This window comes from Geotrypetes seraphini, chromosome 3 (genome assembly GCF_902459505.1).
Source record: "Geotrypetes seraphini chromosome 3, aGeoSer1.1, whole genome shotgun sequence".
NCBI classification, from domain to species: domain Eukaryota; kingdom Metazoa; phylum Chordata; class Amphibia; order Gymnophiona; family Dermophiidae; genus Geotrypetes; species Geotrypetes seraphini.
The window spans coordinates 111,220,264-111,243,461 of record NC_047086.1 but is presented as its reverse complement, the minus strand read 5'-3'; positions in this window follow the sequence as shown (position 1 = coordinate 111,243,461).

Here is a 23,198-nt window from a genome sequence, read left to right as displayed (position 1 = left end):
CCCCTGTGCTAGAGCATTAATACTGTACAATTCAGCTGCCCAATTCACTAAGCAAACCTATTGTGTACCAATTGGTTTGCAACCCTTTTGTGACTCGATTTCCCTCCGACCCAATTCACTAACCTCTGTGCTGATCCGATTCCAATCCGTGCATGCAAATGAGGGGAAACGGCATGCACAGTAGGCAGGGATGCGATTCACTAAACAGAAGAAGGAAGACCAATTGGGTTTGCCAATGAGAGACTTCCTTAGACTCTTCCCTAAGGAAGTCCCTGATTGGCTGAGGCGCCCCAGGCCCCTCCCAAGGGAGGAGCCCAAGGTACCTCAGCCAATCAGGGCCTTGGGCCCCTCCCCATGTATCACATGATGTACCAGGGCATGGCCTAAGGCCGCAGTTGGTGTCGGAGGAGACCTGGAGAAGGAGGGACTGAGCACTCTTCCTGCTCCCAATGATTTTAAAGGTACGGGGATGGGATGGGCCTGGCCCGCCGGCCGACCTAGCTAAAGGTGCAGGGAGGGAGGTGGCCTGGGCCCAGCCAGGACGGGTTTGAGATGGCAGGAGGGAGTTGTCATCCCTCCTTCCTTTTGTTCTTCGGTGGGGCCGCGTTTGGGGGGGGGCATTTTTTAGGGGTTTGGGGAGGGAAGAAACACTTTGGGAGGGGGAATTTTTTATTTTAACTGAGCAGTTATTTTGCATGTGTAATACATGCAAAATATCTGCCCAATTAAATTTTTTTTTTAAAAAAAGGCGGTTGAAGCCCTGGCAGCAGTGACAGGAGGCTGCTTCTCCTGTCACTACTGTCAGAGTCTGCGCATGCTCAAGGATTACTCTCTATCGATCCATGCCGTGGGTGGGGGAGCATGTCAACGATCGTCTCCATTTGCATGCAGTCCTCTTGTGAATTTGTTAGACTGCATGCAATCGGGAACGTATCGGACACGGAATTGGGGGTTAGTGAATCTAGCCCAAAAAAGTGTTGAATTAGCACAAGCATGATAAATCTTATGAGCAAGTGTCATTCATCCAGGATTCAAACCTGGCTACTGTCTGTTCACACATCTTTCTTATGCATTACTAAATCGTCTTGAAACAATCGGAGGTGGAAGGAATCTCTCACATATACTTTATCTCATGTAGAGATAATTCTAAAGGAGTTTCCGTAGGGAAATTTAAATATAAATAGATGAACAGGCTTGTAGGTGGATTTGATTATCAGCTACCCAGGGAAGATGATAATTTTGATTCTTAATCTGCTTCATATATCTGAGAATTACCATAACCTCCATTAATGAAAAGTGAGGGCTGGATAGAAACATAGAAAATAGAAAATGACGGCAGATAAGGGCCAGATACTTGGCCTTTTATGTAATTAGTTCTTAATCTGTTTGTTTTCACAGATATAAATTACCGGTACACACATTTGTGTCTTCAGGGTCCATAATAGATATACTTGACCTTGATGACTTTGGTTGCTTGCTAGCCTGCAATTGGCTGAGACTTTCAGGGCATCATTGTACAGCCACACTTGTCCCTAAAATTGAATGGCACACTGGCCCTAGGTGATTACTATTTATTCAGCATGCTGGCTGCTACCCATGACATGCATAGAAAACACATAACAGCATGGCAGCAGGTTTTACCTTAATAACACATTGCCAGGATGCTAAAATTATTTCAAAAATGTTTACCTTCATTTATTTTATATTTATTTTTGTATGCTTTCTACAGTTATCACATAATTTTTAAATTTGTGGTGTAGTGCTCAGAAAATGGCTATATACGTAGCTCTTTATATTTGTGCTTATTTCTCATTCAAGAATAAGACAGCCCCATTTTCAATCATCGCACTCGATTAGAATATATTCATCAAGAATTTAATCCCAATACTGACAAGAGAAGATTATAAAGTGCACTTATCTCCTGTGATCAGATTGTCCCTCTTCTCAGCAAAAATTGTGATGTATCTTTCCAGTGCTGCTTAAACTTGCTCCAGTGTCAGTGAATACATCTCCGTGCCACCATAAATCACCCAACTGGGATCCCAGTTCCACCTAAAAAGGTAAACATGTAAGTGTGGCTTAGGGCATCAAGGCGCTTGTAATAATACTATATACTTTATTATTCTGTTATTGACCGTATATATCTGCATTACATTATATTTCTGTACATTATATTTCTGTATATTTTTGTAGAATTGTTGTAAATTATAAAACTTAATAAAGACTATTGAACTAAAAAAAAAGAAATTGTCTAAGTGGTTTTTACATCAGGCACTCAAGCACTCTCTTTTCAGTGAGAGAGGTAAATCTTGGGATATACTCTGGCATCAGAGAGCATTGAAGACAAAATGGCCACATACATGCATAGAAGGAAAACATCAGAATATCTAGTTGAAACAAAAATCTTTCTATTTACAATTTTTACTAGGGTATAGTATACAATATGTAAAAGTTGTGAAGAACTGCAGAGAATATATCATCCTTAAATAGTAATTATCTCTCAATCCCCTTGTGGTGTTCTACAGGGGAAGACTGGCAGTATAAATTACTCTGTGACAATGAGACCTCTGGCTGGAATGTGTGACTTCCTGACAATAGCTACTTATCCAACTCATTAAAATCATTTGTCTACTCAGTTCCCCATGCATGGCGAACAAAATATAATTTTAAATCAATGTCATGTTCTTCTCTGAAGTGATACCCGTACAAGGTATTATTGTTTCATGATATCTGCTGATAAAGTCAGATGTGAAAAATCACACCCTAAACTATCTTGACTTAGTATCCTTAGATATCCCCATGCCGCTATATCACACACATCAAACATCACTGGCACCCATGAACGTAGCATAAAGGGCAAATCCATGACAGTGCACCTATATATAAATGCCAGATGGTGCCTGATTGGCACGTATTCTATAAAAGAAAGTAGATACATTTTTTCCTTTATAGATCACTAGATTAAGCGGGTATATACAAAGATATGTACCTAGGCGTGAGCACTTACATGAACCATAGAGCTAGTGTATACTGTATGTTCATGCCTAAGTTCCAGTAAAGTGTGCATAACTTCTAGAACAGTGCTTAGGCAGTATATTACGAGGGGCCACTGAAAAGTTCTTAGCCCAAACAAAAAAGTTGGGGTAGTCTCCATCGAGGGCTATACATTTACTGATTTAGCGCACGCTAAACGCTAACGTGTCCATTATATTCTATGGACACGTTAGCATTTAGCGCACGCTAAATCAGTTTGCACGCGCTAATCAGTTAGTAAAAGAGGGGGTTAGTCCAGTGATTTTCCACCTTTTTCTAGCCGTATTTTTACGATGGAACAAAAAAAGTGGATAATCACTTGACTACATGTGCATACCTCTCAATGAAGATTGCCCCAACTTTGTTGGTTGGGCTGAGAACTTTTCAGCGGTCCCTCGTAGCTTATGCTTGTTGTGTATGTGTGCATATACATGCACGTATACCAGCATTCTCACTGGTATATGTTTCCAAGTTGCCTGTCATAAGTTGTTTGTACATTCAGCTACTAAAGCATTTTTCCCTATCTATCCCAGCGCCTACTTTATAGAGAGTTAGCCTCAAATAGAGCATGTTCTATGGCTGTGAAGGCCTTCCTAATTCTGTATTTTATTGTATTGTAGAAAAAACTATTAGAATCATATCTATGTTATTTAAATGTTCTAAAGCAGGGATCTCAAAGTCCCTCCTTGAGGGCCGCAATTCAGTCAGGTTTTCAGGATTTCCACAATGAATATGCATGAGATCTATTTGCATGCACTGTTTTCAATGTATATTCAATGGGGAAATCCTGAAAACCCGACTGGATTGTGGCCCTCAAGGAGGGACTTTGAGATCCCTGTTCTAAAGTGTGTTTATTGGGTATTTAATTGATATCTTGTGCTGATATCTTTGTTAATTGAATATTCTTCCATGCTGTCTATAATTATGTTACTGTTTGTACTGTACTGACATTTATCATATCTCTGTTATATGATTGTTTTATAGTGCTGTTTAATGTGGATATTTTTTATATTGTTTCATGTTTCTCCTATTATTGCCATTTCCAAGTTTACCTCATTTATTGCATTTATATTTATATTTGTTCATTTTACAATTGTTATGCTGTTAACAAAATTGTAAATTTTTTGTTACAAAAGAATAGCCATACTGGGCCAGACTAATGGTCCATCTAGCCCAGTATCCTGTTTCCACAGTGACCAATCCAGGTCACAAGTACCTGGCAAAAAAAACTAAATAGTACCAACATTCTTTGCTACCGATCCCAAGGCAAGCATTGGCATCCCCCATGTCTGCCTCAATAGCAGTCTTCAGTCAGATATCTTTTCCAAATTCTAAAGAATGTACATTTAGATCTAATTGCCTCTTTTAACTCACATTTTAATCATGTTGTCATTTGGAGTTCCTTTCACATTTTATAATATGTGGACTATATCTGGTCTGGGCTTCTAGGATAGTACTTTTGAATAAATCCATGCCTGGTTTTTTGACCTTTTATCTTTTGACCTTTTATTTTTTGACCTTTTATCTACTCCTCATTCTATCATCATTTCCTTTCCTATGTGTACTTATTCCAGTTACTAAATCAAATCTGATCATGTTATGATCTGTGTTGTACAAATACAAGTCAAAATAAAGAGTGTCAACCTCTCTGTAGGGGGCACCCAAACAAGCTACAATCAATGTTAGCAAATGGACCTCAACAACAAAGAAAAATCCAACAGAACTGCAGTGAAATATCGAGTAAAGAATCAAAGGCAAAAACTGCAGTGGTAATGTACAAGATACCAAGTCTTTAATTGAAAATAGTCTTCAATATACAATCAAAAGAAATAAATGGTAAATATAATCATATAACAGTTTGTATCCAAAAGGAATGATGAACCCGGACCTGACACAGTCCATGTTTCGAAGAAACACTCCTTCCTCAGGGGCCCTAATTGATATCATATGCAGGAGACCTGATGGATAACAGCTGGAGTCGGCGGAGAACCACCAAACAATCTGTGAAAGCTCCTATGCAGTGCAGAACAATTCCAGTTGTTATCCATCAGGTTTCCTGCATATGATATCAATTAGGACCCCTGAGGAAGGGGTGTTTCTTCGAAACATGGACCGTGTTGGGTCCAGGTTCAACAATCCTTTTGGATACAAATTTTTATATGATTATATTTATCATTTATTTCTTTTGATTGTTTATTGAAGACTATTTTCAATTAAAGACTTGGTATCTTGTACATCCCCACTGCAGTTTTTGCCATTGTTTCTCTAGCAAATGGACCTCAAAATCCAAAGGATAGCCTCCCGAAGTACAAAGACTTGAAACAAGGTGATAAAAGACTATCACGGGTCCAGCTCCAGAAAAAAACTCAAGAGAAAACTTCCTGCAAAGGGAGAAAAAACTGTCACAGCTCAAAAACCGGGCATGAATAATTAAAGCTTAGTTCTGATGGGGGCACCCCACAGTGAGGGGCAGTGTAAATCAAGAGATAGGTACCATATTATGTGATCCACAATTTAAAATTCTATCACTGGCTTTTACAAAGTTGCAGTAGAGGTTTCTACCACAGGCCGGCAAGGTAAATGCTCTGACACTCATAGAATTCTTATGAGTGTCGGAGCATTCGCCTCTTCAGCGGAAGAAACCTCTTTTGCGGCTTTGTAAAAGGAATCCTATATCTGCATCTCAGCTGAATAATATACTGGTGTTTATTGGTATATTAGTAGTACAAATACCACTGGTACCTTTTCTGCCTTAATCAACTTTCACTTGAAGCGTTGTTATTGTGGAAAAGATGCATAAACTGATTAAAGGATTAAAAACAGACAATGAAAGGGATGAGAGAAAAAAAGAGAACCAGGGGAAATGGTGTTTCTCCAATGCTTATCTAATAATTTTAATTTTTTTTTAGGGGGGGGGGGGGGTTGGGAATGTTTTATCTGGATATATCAGTAAAAATCTAAAATAGAAGTCCTAATTACGTAATAACATAGTAAATGGAGGCAGATAAAGGCCAGCAAAATCCATTCAGTTTTTCAAACAAGGTAGCCAAGGTTGAATCTGGCACCCTACACAGGTTTTACTTCATTATAATGACCATAAGCAATTACAAAACAAATGAGAGAGAGAGAAAGAGAATGCCTCTCATAGACAAATCCAGGAACCAAACAGGGGGAAGGGTTGTCAGGTGCATGATGCTATTGAGGTTTATATATTGACATGGTATAAAGAGCAAAGTCTTCTTAAATTATTCCAGGAAATAAAAACAAAGGAAATATAGGTTTTATAAGCACACTCATGAAAATCAATAAAAGCCAATGCACAACTTTCTGGATGGACTTTATTATTTATTTTATGAGAAGAGCATATTTATGAAACTATTAGGGGCATAATCCGAAAAATAAAACATCCAAAAAACCACCTAAGTTGGCACTTGACATCCTAATTACTGAGACATTTCACCCGCTGTGCGTTCAGAGTTCCAGAGGGTGTGTTATGGGCATGTTGTAGGTGGGCTTTGGGCATGCTTAAATTGGATGTTTTGTGGTGATTTAAAAAAAAAAACTTTTCTAAGATGTCCTGGACAAAACTTAAACATTCGGAGCTAGACCTGTTTTAGAAGTGTCTGCCAAAAAAGTACCCAAACTGACCAGATGGCCACTGGATACTCCCTCACAGCTCACTAACCCTCTTATACCCCCCATAAAATCTAAATGAAAGAGTACACACCTGTCTCTAGAACAGCAGTACTTGGTGAAATAGATGACAGAATGTTTTGTATGGGAAAGCTTAGCAGAGCATCACACAGGTGTCTTAAGTAACCTGGTGGATAGGCTAATGAACCATAGAGAGGAGAAGCCAGACCCTTAAGGCATTCTAACCACAACATCTATGGTGTTAAGTATGAGCCCATCAAAACCCTACTATACTGCCATATAGGTACTACCTGAAGCCATAAGGGCCGTTGGGATAGTAGACAGGTAGGTATAGTAGATTTGGGGGGGAGTTTTGGAGAGCTCATCATAAATTCTAAGGGGTATATGGTGAGATGTATATCTGGCACCCTTTATGTGAAGTTCACAGCAGTGCTCTCTAACTGTTTTGTTGGCATATCTTTGTGGCCAGTCCATTAGAATGTTGTCCCCTCCCATGTCTAAATGGTGCTGATGTGGATGTTTCTAACTTGGATGTTTTTGTTTCAAAAAACAGCAAATAAAGTTAGACATCCTGGCGGTCAAGATATCCAAGTAGGTGATTTTCAAAAAAAATATCTTTAGACGTCTAAGCAGTTTGACATTCAAAAATGGGTGGTTTTGGGGGTATTTTGTGCTTCCATCGTTGGGCGTTAATCAGGAAATGTCCAAATTAGACAGACTGGGCTTTTTGGGGTTTTTTTCAAAAATGCCCCTCTATATTTCCTTTGTTTGATTTTATTTCCTGGAATAATTAAAGAAAGTTTTGCGCTTTTCCATACCTCATCATTTACTCCTTACCAGTGTCCTACCTCTGGCTCCCTTCACTCCTTTTCTGGTTTCTTCAACAACATAAGAACAGCCATATTGGGTCAGATTGATGGTCCATCTAGTCCAGTATGCTGCTTCCAACAGTGGCCAGTCCAGGACACAAATACCTTGCAGAATCTCAGAGCAGTAAGATAACATGCGACTGACCCCAGAGATATGAGGGCTGTTCAAAAAGTATCAGACCTTTATTCATAAAAAATACTTGTATTCAGATATAATAATCTTATACTAATCTCCTTCAAAGTAGTCCCCATGGGTTGCTACGCACTTCTTCCAACGGTTCTGCCACTGTTGGAAGCAGCGCTGGCACGCCTCTTTTGAGATTGCTCACAACTGGTCCTTCACATTCTGTATGATGTCTTCTCATGACTGAAATCTGGTCCCTTTCAGGGGCATTTTCAGCTTGGAGAAAAGCCTGAAGTCACATGGAGCCATGTCAGGAGAGTAGGGTGCCTGAGGAATCATAGGTGTGTTGCATTTGGCCAGGAAACTCCGTATCAAATGTGAAGAATAGGCAGGTGCGTTATCATGATAGAGCTGCCAATTGTCTGCTGCCCATAGGTCCAGCCGTTTGTGTCTCACAGCATTACGAAGGCAATGCAGAACCTCTTGGTAGTACCCCTTGGTGATTCGACGATCCTGCATCACCAGGGTCCTCACTTGGTCAATGACAATCTCATTTCTGTATGTTGAGGGCCTACCAGAATGTGCTTCACTCTCCACTGATGTGCAGCCATCTCTGAAGTGGTTGTATCACACCTTTAACTGTGTAGTACCTATTGCTTCATCCCCGAAGGAACTATTGAATCTTGCAGATCATTTCCACTTGGGAATTGCCAAGCTTTACACAGAATTTAATGAAGTAGTGTTCAACTTTTTCTGTCATTTTGTCAAAAATGAAAATCGGACGACACTCATCGGCGGTCTGCTGGTGACCGACAGCTTCTTTAGGCAGGAAAAAATTCAAGCATGCGTATACGTGCCTACATACGTGCACCAAACCACACCCCCCTAGCTTTATTTGTTTACACAAGAAAAATTAAGGTCTGATACTTTTTGAACAGCCCTCGTATATTGCATGCATCCAAGTGGTAGTAGTGTGTGTTTTCCTGTGAAATTTAAACCTAAAGTATGACTCATTTTATTAACTGAACTCAGATGACCTATAGCTATAAATGTATTTAAATCTCTAGGTTCAGTGATTCTTCTTTTGGTGAAATATACCTAGAAAATTTGCAAATAAAACCCTGAGACTCTATTTTCATTTTTATATCGAGAAGTGGTAAAAGCAGAAAGCAACTGTAATGTCCGGCAGGCTGGTTGCTCCAGGCAGTGGCACTGTAAGGGGGGAGGGGTGCATGGTCTGCCCCCGGGTGCGGTCTTCCTAAGGGCGCAGCAGCACTCCTCCTCCTCTCCACCCATCTCCCTGCTCGCTCACCCCCGGCTCCTCTCCTTGCCATAGGCGCCTCTTGCCTTCCCCCTTACTTTTTTGGTACTCTCTTTGATGTCATTTCTGGGACCCGTGCCTAGGAAGTGATGTCAAAGGGGGTATGGGGAAAGGGAAGGGGGTGTAGGGGGAAAAGGCAAGAGAGCGGGGGAGGGGCACCAACACCCCGAATGCCGCTCACCCTGGATCCAGGTAAAAGAACAGAACAGAATTTGACTCCTCCCCTCCCCAAAAAAGCACACATATTGGGCCTGATTCTATAAATGGTGCCTAACTCGGTAGTCACCAAGGAAAATGGCAACTACCACATGGCAATAAAAGTTAGTGGAATCACGCCTACCATAATGTTAGGGACCAATATATTAGGCCCTGGTTTTCTTGGCCTAAAATACTGATGCCTAAAGTAGTGCCTAACTCAATCCGTGCCCAAACTTCTGCCATAACCATACCTACTTTCAATGTAGGTACTTTGGTGTAGATGTCTACTTTGAGGCGGTAGGCACCTACTAAGTTAGGCGCCGACTGGCTAATTCACTTTTTTAAAATTAGTTTTTAATGGCGCTTTCAATTATCAGCTCCAGTTAAGCCAATTTAAAAAAAAAAAAAATCAATTAGGCGCCTATAACACGTTCTGAGCTCTTTGGGGACAGCAGGATAGAAAATGAAATAAATAAATAAATGGACGGTAGGCTCTTTTTATAGAATCAGGCCCATTGAGTCTTCTTTATGATTACATGAAAACCAATATATGGTTTATGGAATCAAGTCTTGATAAATCACACATCGGTTCGATTATATCCCAGACAGTATGGTCTCCATCATATCCACATATCCATCATATCCTGACTCCTATACATTCATGTTTGTGTTTGGATAGTTCTGATGAAATATACCTCCTGCCTTCAGTTGTGGCAGCATTCGCAGCCGTGGTATGCTCATAGGCCTCTATCCCCCATTAGAGATAAGTAAGTTATTGGACCGCTCCTGTTCAACATATTCATTGACGACCTGGAGGCGGGAACAAAATGCGAGGTCATCAAATTCGCAGATGACACCAAACTATTCAGCAAGGTTGAAACCACGGTTGACTGCGAGAATCTCCAAAGGGATCTTACGACATTGGAAGAATGGGCGAAAAAGTGGCAAATGAGCTTCAATGTAGGGAAATGCAAGGTCATGCATATAGGGAGAAGGAACCCGATGTTCACTTACAAAATGGGGGGATCAATGCTAGGGGTTAGTAATCTGGAAAGAGACTTGGGAGTGATGGTAGACACGACATTGAAGGCGTCGGCACAGTGCGCCACAGCCTCGAGGAAAGCAAACCAAATGTTAGGTATCATTAAGAAGGGTATCTCGACCAGAACGAAGGAAGTCATCCTGCCACTGTACCGGGCTATGGTGCGCCCGCATCTGGAATACTGTGTACAGTACTGGTCACCGTACCTCAAAAAGGACATGGCAATGCTTGAGGGAGTCCAGAGAAGAGCAACTAAACTGATTAAGGGTATGGAAAACCTTACATACACTGACAGACTGAAGAAGCTGGGGCTGTTCTCCCTGGAAAAGCGGAGACTCAGAGGAGATATGATAGAGACCTTCAAGATCCTGAGGGGCATCGAAAAGGTTGACAAAGACAGATTTTTCAATTTGAAAGAAACCACAAGAACAAGGGGTCACTCGATGAAATTGAAGGGGGACAGGTTTAAAACAAACGCAAGGAAGTACTTTTTCACACAGAGGGTGGTGGACACATGGAACACCCTTCCGGAGGCCGTGATAAGAAATAGCACAGTACAGGGTTTCAAGGATGACCTGGATAGGTTCCTGGAAGACAAAGGGATTGAGGGGTACAGATAAGAGCAGTGGAAGGTTTAGAGATAAGTGTAGAGGTAGGCAATAAAATTAGTCAGGGACCGCTGACCAGGCAATATGCCTGATGGGCCGCCGCGTGAGCGGACCGCTGGGCTGGATGGACCTCTGGTCTGCCCCGGCGGAGGCGACTACTTATGTACTTTAAGACGTGTATCTGTGGAAGAATAATAAGCAGATGCTAGATCAAAGTGAGACATAGCTAAGAACTGGGCCTAGTTATAAAACAAATGTAAAACACACTTACTACTGACATATACAATACCTCTCAGCTCTAATTTTGAAGCTAGAAACAAATATTTAGATTTGCTTTTCTCCTGAAATAGCCCGGTGTGTAATTGTTCACATTTCTCCTCTGTCTGGCAAAGTCACATAAATATGTAGGGTAGTCTCCCACTTCTTGCTGCAGCCTTGATTCTTCAATTCAAGCTAAGTGATTAACACTTGAACATGTTCTGGCAAAGGCAATGACGATTTATCTAGTTACCTAGACCTTGTGTTCCAGCTTGCTTTCATCATACGTTTATTTCGTGCACTTGGAGTACAAAAGAGAAATAGCCAGACCTGGATATTATTCTCCAAGAAAACAATAAAGGGCTTATTAATGTTTACCAGTTTCCTCAATACAGAGATCAATATCTTATTATACTGTTTATTTTTGAAGATTTGTGAGATTTTATTTAGCAAATATTTTACTATGAAAAGTGCAAAAGTTCATTGCATCCCTCGGGCACTTTGTACTAATTGAGAATAATACTAGCAGCGAAAATACATCACATAATTTATTTCCTTCTTTGCCATATCACTGTATTCAATAGGAGCTATATTAAATATTTTGTTTACTTTTAACAGCCTGTGTATTTCATGAATGGTTTAAGTGCTTGGTTAGGGCCAGTGAAATGCATTTTCGTTTTTATAGCATGGATGTTCTTGCTCCCCCCTCCACAAGTATAATTGCAGGGCAGAACTTTTTTTTGTATATATTGTGGACTTACATATTTATTGAGCATAATAAACAAACCATATGTTACTGCCAACGTACTTTAATAAGATACAGTTTTTTTTTAAGTCTTTGAGACAGATTTACTTTGGAGGAGAAATGGCAAAAAAGTCAAATTACATTACATTACATTAAAATAAATTTGTAGACCACAATACCTTCTAGATCGATGCGGTTTACATCATCAAGAGACTGTACATCACAGTGAATACAAGAGAAATATCATCTTCCTTACTTTCCTAAGAATTTTACAAAAAGAGATGTCTTTACATAGGAACATAAGAATTGCCGCTGCTGGGTCAGACTAGTCCGCTCATTCGGTGGCCCCCAGGTCAAAGACCAGAGATCTAAATGAGTCCAGCCTCACCTGTGTACGTTCCAGTTTAGCAGGAACTTGTCCAACTTTGTCTTGAATCCCTGGAGAGTGTTTTCCCCTATAAGAGACTCCAGAAGAACTTTCCAGTTTTCTACCACTCTCTGGGTGAAGAAGAACTTCCTTACGTTTGTACAGAATCTATCCCCTTTCAACTTTAGCAAGTGCCCTCTCGTTCTCCCTACCATGGAGAGGGTGAACAATCTGGTCTTTATCTAAGTCTATTCCCTTCAGTATTTTGAATGTTTCGATCATGTCCCCTCTCATTCTCCCTGCCAGCCGCGAACTTCCCCGACAACATCGGGGCAAGAGGGAACCCAAGCCCTCCTGGCCAGGCGACCCCCCCTACCCCCCACCCCTACTAAGATCCAGGCAGGAGAAATCCCAGGCCTTCCTGCCCCGACACAACCTTCCCATGACCGCCCCCGAACCTCCAATCGGCCTGCCGAAAACCTCCCCCCTACTGCCAACCCGTGAGACCCCCCCACAGACGCCGCGGATCAACGGGTGGGGTTGGTTTTCAGCGAGCCGATCAGGGGTTCAGGGGGGGCAGTCGTGGGGGGGTTGCATCAGGGCAGGAGGGCCTGGGATCCCTCCTGCTCGGATCTTAGTGGAAGTGGGGGTGGGGGGAAGGGGGGTCACCTGGCCAGGAGGGCTTGGGGTCCCTCCTGGCCCAATCATCATCAGCGGGCGGGGCACGGCTCGGGCAAGAGGGCATGGGCTCCGTCTTGCCCCAATGTTTTTGGGGAGGATCGTGGCTGGCGGGGCAAGGGGGCTTGGGCTCCCTCTTGCCCCGATGTTGTCAGGGAGGGTCGCTGCTGGCGGGGCAAGACCACTGATCTAGAGAGAAAGAGAGATACAGATAGATATATCTATATCTATTAATATCTGAATATATATATACACACACATACATGTATACTGTATATACAGTATATATCGTGGCAGGGTTGGAGTCCACTAACTTGACAGGCGACCCGACTCTTCTGCCACGGGCGTAAAGATCAGTGCTCCCTGGAGTTACCACAATGGCTACAAAAAGGACATAGTTCACCAGCTGCGTACAGTTCAAAGCGTTTATTCTGCCATTTAACAGTTCACTGGAATTCCTTTAGCAAAGTATCACTGATCATCTCTTACCATAACTCAGAAATACAGTTCTCACAGTTGTTTAAAGCAAAAGAAAACAATCAAAAAATAGTCCACAAAAAGGCCTGCTAAAATGCAGACCAAATCCATTCCATTACATTGTGCTTATTAACCGTGTTACCAAAAAGTTCTATGCGGTTTACAAAAGATTATTGATTATAAACATGATCCAGGGAATAGGATGGATTAAGTAGTCAAGTATTTAGAGAAAAGATACGTTTTCAGCTTTTTCCTAAAATGTTTATAGGAATCAGCTAAGAGCAACAGTGAACGAAATTCTTTTTCATGAGAGGTTGCCTGGATGCTAAAGAATGATTAAGAAATTTCTTGCTTTTACAGCTCTTTACAGGAGGAAAATTGAACAAAGCATGGGTTTTTCTGCTGTATTTATGTGTGGCTATGGAGAAACTCTCAGTCAGATAAATAGGGGCTGAGCCATAACGAACTTTATAGTAAAAACAGCCCAGCTTGAACAATACCCGGGCCTCTACAGGTAACCAGTGGAGTTCACAGTAAAACAACGTAACATGATCGTATTTCTTCAATCCGTAGATCAATCTAACTGCTGTATTTTGAATCAGTGATAGTCTTGACAATTCTTTCTTTCAAACCAAGTTTTTATGGCATAAAGTCTCTGGAGCTTCATACTGCCACCACTTGACTTCAGGATCAGTCCTGGAGCCACCCTAGAAGTCTCTGGATTGTTTTTCTTTCACTTGTGCCTTTTAAGAATCACGGTGCGCTTTACTAAGAATGCTTTTGGGACTACCTCCCATAACTGCGTTGGCCTATTTCTAGGCCTGGGTCAGTGCAAAGGGGAATCCTGCTTCCCATATGATTAAATGGCCCTGATTTCCTCCCGAGATTCCCCTTGTATTATGGGCTTCAGTTTCCCAGTACTAGAGGTAGCTAACAAACTCTAGCACCAAATACCTTTAATCCCATCCCCCTCCTTAGTCAGATATTTCTTTATCACAGCTTTCAGGGATTGGGTTCCTAGCACATGCTAGCACTGCACACCCTGAACACTTTATGCTTTAGTCTTCAGGACCATCTGCCTTGGCTATAGCTCTTTATCAAACTTTACACAGTATGCACTACTCACCAGTGGAGTACCAAGGGGGGGCGGTCCGTCCCGGGTGCAAGCCATGAGAGGGGGTGTTCCCAGCCTTGGAGTCATGGTCCGGGAACTTTCCTTCTCACGGCCCGGACCAAAGGCTCTGGGTAGTCCAAGTGGCCCAACATGTTCCCAGCCTTCTCTCCTGTCCGATGGCCCTTTAACTTCCATGAAGCTGAAAAAATTGCCAGTCTCGGCAGTGATTCAGCTACATCGCCACCTTCCTGCTTTCCATGTCTGCCAATGATGCAACCTCCTGTTTCCACCCGGATGGATTGTGGCAGAGAAGGGAAGTTCCTAGACCATGACTCCCAGGTCAGGAACACTCCCCTCATGGCTTGCACCTGAGGGAACATTACTAAAAATATTTTTTTACATGCAGGGGGGGAAGGGGGTCAAAAATGATGGCATGGGTGTAAAAAAACAATGGGCCCCAGATGTCACATACCCTAGGTACGCCACTGCTACTCACACACACTTTCTGCAGGCATGCCTTCCCAATCCATAACCGACTCACTCTCTGTAACCTCAGGGAAACTTTCTTCCTCTTCCATAGGAACTGCCTCAGTAAGGAATTTCTCCTCATCTGAATAAGAGGACATATCTGGCTCCTCTTCAGGATAAATCTGCTCCTGCAGCCATTCTCTCCTGGCTTGGTGCTACCCTGGAACTCCCTTCCAGCCAGCCTTACTGTTTCTTTGAACCATGCTTCCTCGTGGTAGAGACATAAGAACTCTGCTCTGTTTCTGATGTTCAGAACTGCCTCTGAAGTTTTCTATACTCTTGACAGGGAGACAGACAGAAAGGGCATGGAGAGAGAAAGACAGGGAGACAGAAAGAAAGAAAGGGGGCATGGAGAGAGAAAGACAGACATACAGAAATAAAGTGGGAGGAGGGAGACAGAAAGAAAAATGGAGAGAAAGAAAGAAAGGGGAGGGGGCAGGGAGAGAGGAAGAAAAATTTGGAGGAGGGAATGAGATCTAGAGGAAAGGAAGCTTACAGGAGGCTGAAAGAAGGGAAGAAATATTGGATGCACAGTCAGAAGAAGAAAGTGCAACCAGAGACTCATGAAATCACCAGACAGCAAAGCTGGGAAAAATGATTTTATTTTCAATTTAGTGATTAAAATGTGTCCGTTTTGAGAATTTTTATCTGCTGCCTATATTTTGTACTATGGCCCCCTTTTACAAACCGCAATAGCAGTTTTTAGCACAGGGAGCCTATGAGCATCGAGAGCAGCGCAGGGCATTCAGCACAGCAACCTGCACTAAAAACCATTATCGCGGTTTAGTAAAAAGAGAGGGGGTATATTTGTCTGTTTTTTGTATAGTTGTTACTGAGGTGACATTGCATAAAGTCAGCTGCCTTGACCTCTTTGAAAACCCGCGGAATATAAACGATAATTAACATTTTCTCTGCGTACAGTGTGCTTTGTGTTTTTTTAAAATTTTATTGTTGGTAGATCATTTTGACTTGGTCATTTTAAAAGTAGCTCGCAAGCCCAAAAAGTGTGGGCACCCCTGCTCTTGAGTTTCAGCCTGCCTGATTGGATTCCCAGGTATGCCTTATCCCCTACAGTGGGATGCCTGCTGTGCCCTTCCTCCCTGGAAATCAGTGTGCTGTGTCTTTTTCACCAGTTTCTTTCTGCTGCACCCCTACTCTTAACCCTTTCTCTGTCAGCCAGCTCTGGCTGTGATCTGTGCTTTAAGTTAGTAATAAAAGTAATAATGGGAAATGCTTGTAGGAATCCTGTTCCTCCCTGCAGGATCCTTCTGAAGAGGCACTCCCTGAATTCTTCTGGGGCTGGCAACAGGTTTACTGGGCTCATTTACCTCTCTAAGAAAAGGGACAGCACTAGTGAGAGGAGCTTTTTTTCCAGATAGATATATCTATTTGCAGCATTTGATGTAGTTGATTACGGTATCTTATTATATCTTCTTTCTCAATTAGGAGTAGGGGGCAAAGTTTTATGTAGTCAACTTTAATGGAAATATATCTTCTGATTAGTTTCCTGGCTATGGGGCCCCTTAGGGATCTCCACCTTCACCAATACTCTTTAATATTTACTTAACAACATTAAGGGCCTCTTCTATCAAACTGCGCTAGCAGTTTGTAGCGATGTGAGCCAAGCTGAATGGCCCGCGCTGCTTCCGATGCTCATAGAGTTCCTATGAGCATCGGGAGCATCGCAGGCCATTCAGTGCGGCTCTCTGCACTAAAAACTGCTAGCACAGTTTGATAGAAGAGGCCCTAAGTACTCTTTCTTTGGGATTAGGAGAAATTCTTTTTACGTACGCAGATGATATTTTCATACTACAGGAAGTTAACCCAGACTTGAGTTCTTTTCAGTCTAACATTGGCTCCTGTATTTCTAGATTACAACACTGGTCTTCATTATTCCGGATGACGTTGAATCCTACTAAATCTAAATTACTTTGCTTTGGGTCAGATCATACAGATCTTCCTGATAAAATCTTTTTGGATTCTGGAGAACCATTACTTATTGAAAAATTCTCATCCTCTAGAATATTAGGTATTATTTTAGATTCCACTCTCTCATTTTATCACCAGATATATAATTTAGTCAGAAAATGTTTTTTGAGTATGTGTCGTCTTAAGTCAGTTCATGGTTTATTTCATCATCACCATTTTGCTAATCTTGTTCAATCCGTCATTTTGGCAAAATTAGATTACTGCAATTCAGTTTATTGCAGCATATGCTCAGGAAACTTGAAACGGTTGCAGCTGATAAAGAACATGTCTGCCTGCTTGATTTTTGGTAAAACAAAATTTGAATGTCACATCTGTTTTGAGGACTCTTAACTGGTTTCCTCTTCAATTCAGAATTAAGTTCAAATGTGCTTGTATGGTCTTTAAGATTTACTATAGCCTATCTGCTAAGTCCTTTATAACTTTGGTATTGAATTTTTCAAGACAAGTTAAACAAAGAACAACTTGTACACATTTTTATATCATTTCCATCATTAAAGGGGATTCAGTCATAATCTTATTTTTCCCATTCTTTCTCATTCACCTTTACTTCATTTCAGAATGACCTTCTGTTCCGTCTAAGATGTTGTACATATTATATCTTCTGAAATTTTTTAAAGACTTTGGCTACCTTTAATCAAGTCACATTAGGTTTTTTTATCGTCGGCCGCTGTGGTAAAAGCTCTGAGTGTTAGAGCTTTTAATGCAGCGACGAGCGATAAAAACTCTAACGCAGCTTGATAAAAAGGGGGGGGGCCTTTATTATTTCAAACTTTTTTAGAATAATTGAATATGTTTTTCTGATGTTCATTGTACATTAGTGTCATTTGTGAACCACATAGAGCCCTAACTTTGGTATGGGAAGAGGCAGTATACAAGACGAAAGACTAGGTTAGATTAGTAAACCCTTTTAAGCTGTGGTAAGCATTCACTAGCACTAACTGTAGCTTAGTAAAACATCCCCTAAATTTGCACCTCAGGAGTTAAGTGACTTGCCAAAGATCTCTAGGAGAAACAGCAGAATTTGAATGGGCAATACAACAACAGTAATTCTGAATTAGCATATGAAAAACAGCAAGTGAATCCCTAGTCTCCTTAGCACAATTAATGGCTAATTACAATCAGGTGCTTAAATAATTGGAAAACAAATAAACAACCCTGTAGAGTAAAAGTGCACAATCTAATGCAGGCATCCTGTCCTATATGAAGTGCAAAAGGTTTTGAACTTGTCTTTACATAGATGTTTGTAGGAATTCATCAAGCCATGATCAAAAATATCCCAGAGAATCTATGGCTCACCTGCATGGACGGGATTACAAGACTTTAAAACAATAAAAACATTTTATTCTCCGTAAAATGCTTCTGCGACTGCTTGTTAAATGATAGTTTTATCTTGCTAAGATCCAGGGAGCTGGGCTAGTGGCCGCCCAAGTTGAGTCTTTGTGTAAGGCCTTAGGTGCTGGGGATGGCTGAAGCAGAAGCCTGTTTATGTCCTTAGCCAGGTCTCAAGTTAATGCTGGGACTTGGATCAGATTAGGAGGAGGGAGTCAGAAGTGCCTGTGTATGTCTGAGCATGCATTGGGGGAAAAAAAGTAAACATGGTGGTGGAATATGGCCCGGATATGTGAATGTGTATGTATATGTCCAATGGTGTCTGGAGCTGAGTGTATTTGATGGGCACAGGAAACTAAACTAAACCTTAGGTTTGTATACCGCGCCATCTCCACAAGCGTAGAGCTCAGCACGGTTTACAGGGTTAGGTTGAAAAGGAGCTACAATGAAGGATTATAGGAAAGGAGTTAGGAAGATAAAGAGGGACAGGGAACCAAACAGCGGGAAGTGTTAGATTTTTGAAAAGAGCCAAGTTTTCAGGTGTTTGCGGAAGGATTGGAGGGAACTTGAAACTCTGAGTGGGGATGTGAGGTTATTCCAGAGTTCTGTGGTTCTAAAGGGGAGGGATGATCCTAATTTTCCTACGCGGGATATACCTTTTGTAGAGGGGAATGATACTTTCAGTTTTTGGGAGGATCTAGTGGAATTAGGGTTAGAGGAATTCCAGAAGAGTGGGATAACGGGAGGGAGGATGCCATGTAGGATCTTGAAGGCTAAACAGGCACATTTAAAGAGGACTCTGGAGTGAACTGGGAGCCAGTGAAGTTTGGACAGGAGTGGGGAGACGTGGTCGAACTTGCCTTTTGCGAAAATAAGCTTGGCCGCAGCGTTCTGGATTAGCTGAAGTCTATGAAAACTTAGGCCAAACAATGAGTCCAAGACTGAAGACTGGGCCATTCAAGCTTATTCAGGTGTGAGTGCCAATATTTTAGAGCTTGATGGCTGATGTGAGCATGAGTGGGGCTATGCGCAAGAGGAGCTGCAAGATGAGGGGCCGTGGTCTGAGAGTGGAGTGCGTGCTGTGAGAGCACCAAAGAGGGCGCCGATACCAAAGAGAGAGTTTTAATACCAGAGCATGCGAAGATGCAAGTTGTTGAGGAAGAATGGCCCTGTTAGGCTGAAGTAGCAGGAATTGTGAAGGGGACTAAAATAGGACTGGAGAATCCTTGGAAATGGAGTGAGTGCGTGTAGAGGGAAGAAGTAAAAAGGTGTATTGGACAAACAGGTCTGAAGGATGATATTAAATGGGATAAGAAAAATATATATAGATATATATCTAAACAGTATGGTTTGGAGGTAATTAGATTGTGTGCAATGGATCTGTGTGCGTATGAGGCTCATTTTCAAAAGAGAAAACTGTCCATAAAATGGCATAAAGTGGCATTTGAACATTATATTTGCTAAAACATCCAAATTGCCATTTTTGAAACACATTTATAGGCTGTTTTTTATGTTTCTGTGAAGTGCATCTAAACTTCAAGGGAACATGTGGGGGGGGGAGGGGAGGACAGACTTATAATTTGGACATTTTTCTGCAATAATGGAACATTACAGAAAACATTCAGGGCAAAACTTGGACATTTGAGGCTAGACCTGTTTCAAAAACAAATAAGGGTCAAAAAGTGGCCAAACTGACCTTATGACTGCTAGAAGCATGAAGGCATGCTTACTGACCCTTCCCACCACCCAAAGATATGAATGAAATAGTACATACCAGCTTGTATGACAGCTTCAGCTGTTATAACCAATCTCACTAAAGCAGCAAGCAGGTCTCTGGAGTAGCCTGGTGGTCCGTGCAGTGGACAGCAGAGAAAGGGACCCAGGCTAATACCCTACTATAACTAGTACCCTTATGGTGAAATGTATGGCCCACCAAAACCCACCAAAAACTTACTGTACTGAGGAGTGTGTGGCGCAGTGGTTGGATCTACAGCCTCAGCACTCTGGGGTTGTGGGTTCAAACCCCGCGCTGCTCCTTGTGACCCTGGGCAAGTCACTTAGTCCTCCATAGCCCAGGTACGTTAGATAAATTGTGAGCCCACTGGGACAGATAGGGAAAATGCTTGAGTACCTGATTGTTAAACCGCTTAGATAACCTTGATAGGCGGTATATAAAAACCTAATAAACTTGAAACTATAAAAATGACTGATCAAAATGTTAAAGGGGATGGAATGCCTCTCGTATGAGGAAGGACTAAAGAGGTAGGAGCTCTTCAGCTTGGAAAAAAGATAGCTCAGGGGGATGTGATTGAGGTCTACAAAATCCTGAGAGGTGTAAAACGGGTAAAATGAATCGATTTTTCATCATTTCAAGAAGTACAAAAACCAAGGGACACTCATTGAAATTAGATGGGAATACTTTTAAAACAAATAGGAGGAAATATTTTTTTACTCAAAGAATAGTTAAGCTGTGGAACTCATGGCCAAAGGATGTGGTTACAGCCAGTGGCATAACGAGGGTGAGAGGTGCCCGGATTGGTGGCGCCTCTCCACCGCCCTCTTCTCCACCCTCTCCACCTCCACATGCTCCTTCCCTGCCCCCTACTGCCACCTGCGCTCCGCTTCCCTCCCCCCTACCTCTGTGAGCAGCAACCCCCACCAAGCTGCTGTCATGCCAGCTTCGGCTCTTTCTCTGACATCACTTCCTAGGCGCGGGTCAAGGAAGTGATGTCAGAGGAAGAGCTGACACTGGTGCGACAGCAGGTTGGGGGTTGCTGCTCATGCCAAGAATGTTACAGAGGTACAGAGGAAGGGAAGCGGCACGCACGTGCATCAGTGGGGGAGGGGGGACAGGGGGTGCAGAGGAGGACCGGGGCCTGCACCCTCACCAAGGCAGCACCCAGGGCGGACCACCCCCTTTACTATGCCATTGGTTACAGCAGTTATCATGGCTAGGTTTAAGAAAAGTTTGGTCAAATTCCTGGAGGAAAAGTCCATAGCATTCTATTGACATAGATGTGGTGGAAGCCACAGCTTGCCCTAGATCTTTGGGTTTCTGCCATGAACTGGTACCTGGATTAGTCACTGTTTGAAACAGGAAACTGGGCTAAATAGTCTATGGGTCTGATCCAGTATGGCTGTTCTTATATAAGGGCTGTTCTTGTGGTGTAGAGTTGGGTATAATAGGTTGTGGGAGAGTTTTGGAGGGCTTAGCATACAATGTAAAGGGGTTATGGTGAGATGTGTACCTGGAACATTGTATATGAAGTTCACTGCAGTACCTCCCAGGGTGTGGGTAATGCAGTATTCTGTAAGCAGTGTGCTTAAGTGGTAGCATTACCCATGCTCCTCCCATGCTGTACCCATATGAATGCCTCCTTTGAAATTATTCACTATGCCACATTTGTACCCTCTTACAGAATGGGCATTGCTGCCACTTGCACACCTAAGTGCACACTTATCCAGGAAACTGTAGGTATTCTGTACATTCATGCATGCAACTGGCGCTTAAAAGAGCATCCATTAATTCTATAATCCGATGCATACAAATATATACCCAACTGGCATGCAATTAGGCACAATAAATGCAGGTTAAGTGCTGTATGGTACCTATATTTGCCATAACGGCACAGGAATTATGCTCTGATACAAAACTGCAAGGGGCACAATTTATACATCAGTCCAAAGTCACAGTTCTTAATATTGAAATCAGTTCAATCTGCAGCATGCTGTAAATCACTGAGGTCCACTGTAAAGTTCTGTTTACCCCAACACAGCTTTAGCAAAACAAGAGACTCTTAGAATTGTAATTGAAAAATTATTAATAAAAAAAACAAACAAACCAGGGACCCTTGTTGGGTGTGCAATCATTGTTGCATTTTTGGAAAGGACACATGACGGTTTCGAGATAAGTATCAGGTCTTTGAGATGTGGTTTATGCAGCAGATTGTACTGATTTCAATGTTATAAACTGTGACTTTGGATTGTTGTCTAAATATCAAAGGCGTTTTTCCCACTCCTGAACTCCTGTTTCTTGATGGAGATTTTTTGCCGCAGGGCCATTTGGTGGTGCAGTGTTTTTCTCCATCTGTATTTGTGCAGATACAGTTTTTTCAAGATCTTATAAGACAGGGGTCCTCAAATCCAATCCTCAAGGCCCATAACCCAGCCTGAATTCACTACTTCTGCTGCATGCAGATAGATCAAAAACAACCACACTCTCAAAATGTTTGCACACAGTAAACACACACACCACGTAAATGCTAAGGAGTGATCCACAAATAGTTTCCCAAGAGTCTACATAGAAACAAAATAGGGATTAGCAAGCATTTAACTAAATGGCTTAAAATTGTGAAAATTATCACGAGGTAGGAAAAAGCCTCATATCCCCTCCTCCAATCCAACAATATGTTAAAATTGTAGATAAATAGGAGGCTTTGTAGGGGTTGATATAATCACTGGCATAAAAAAACCTCCTCTATAATCTTTCACTGTATAAAAACCTTATGCAATGCAGTAGAATCCCTAAGTCATTTAAGCTACATTGAAAGACTACAATGATTAAACAACTAATGCTTCATCAGAGCAATACTGATTGTGTCTGAAAGAGATGTACCACCCGTCAGATAGATCTCATACATATTTATTGTGGAAATTCTGAAAACTAGGCTGGATTGTGGACCTCAAGGACAGGATTTAAGGATTCCTGTTACAGGGGGTGATGACCAATGTTATGTTATCTGTAGCCTCCTGGTGGGTTTGATATCCCTGGGGAGGTGTTTAGCATTGAGTTCACTTCCTGTTCATTTAGATCAGTGTACCCACAATGAATATGCATGAACATGATTTGGATACACTGCCTCCA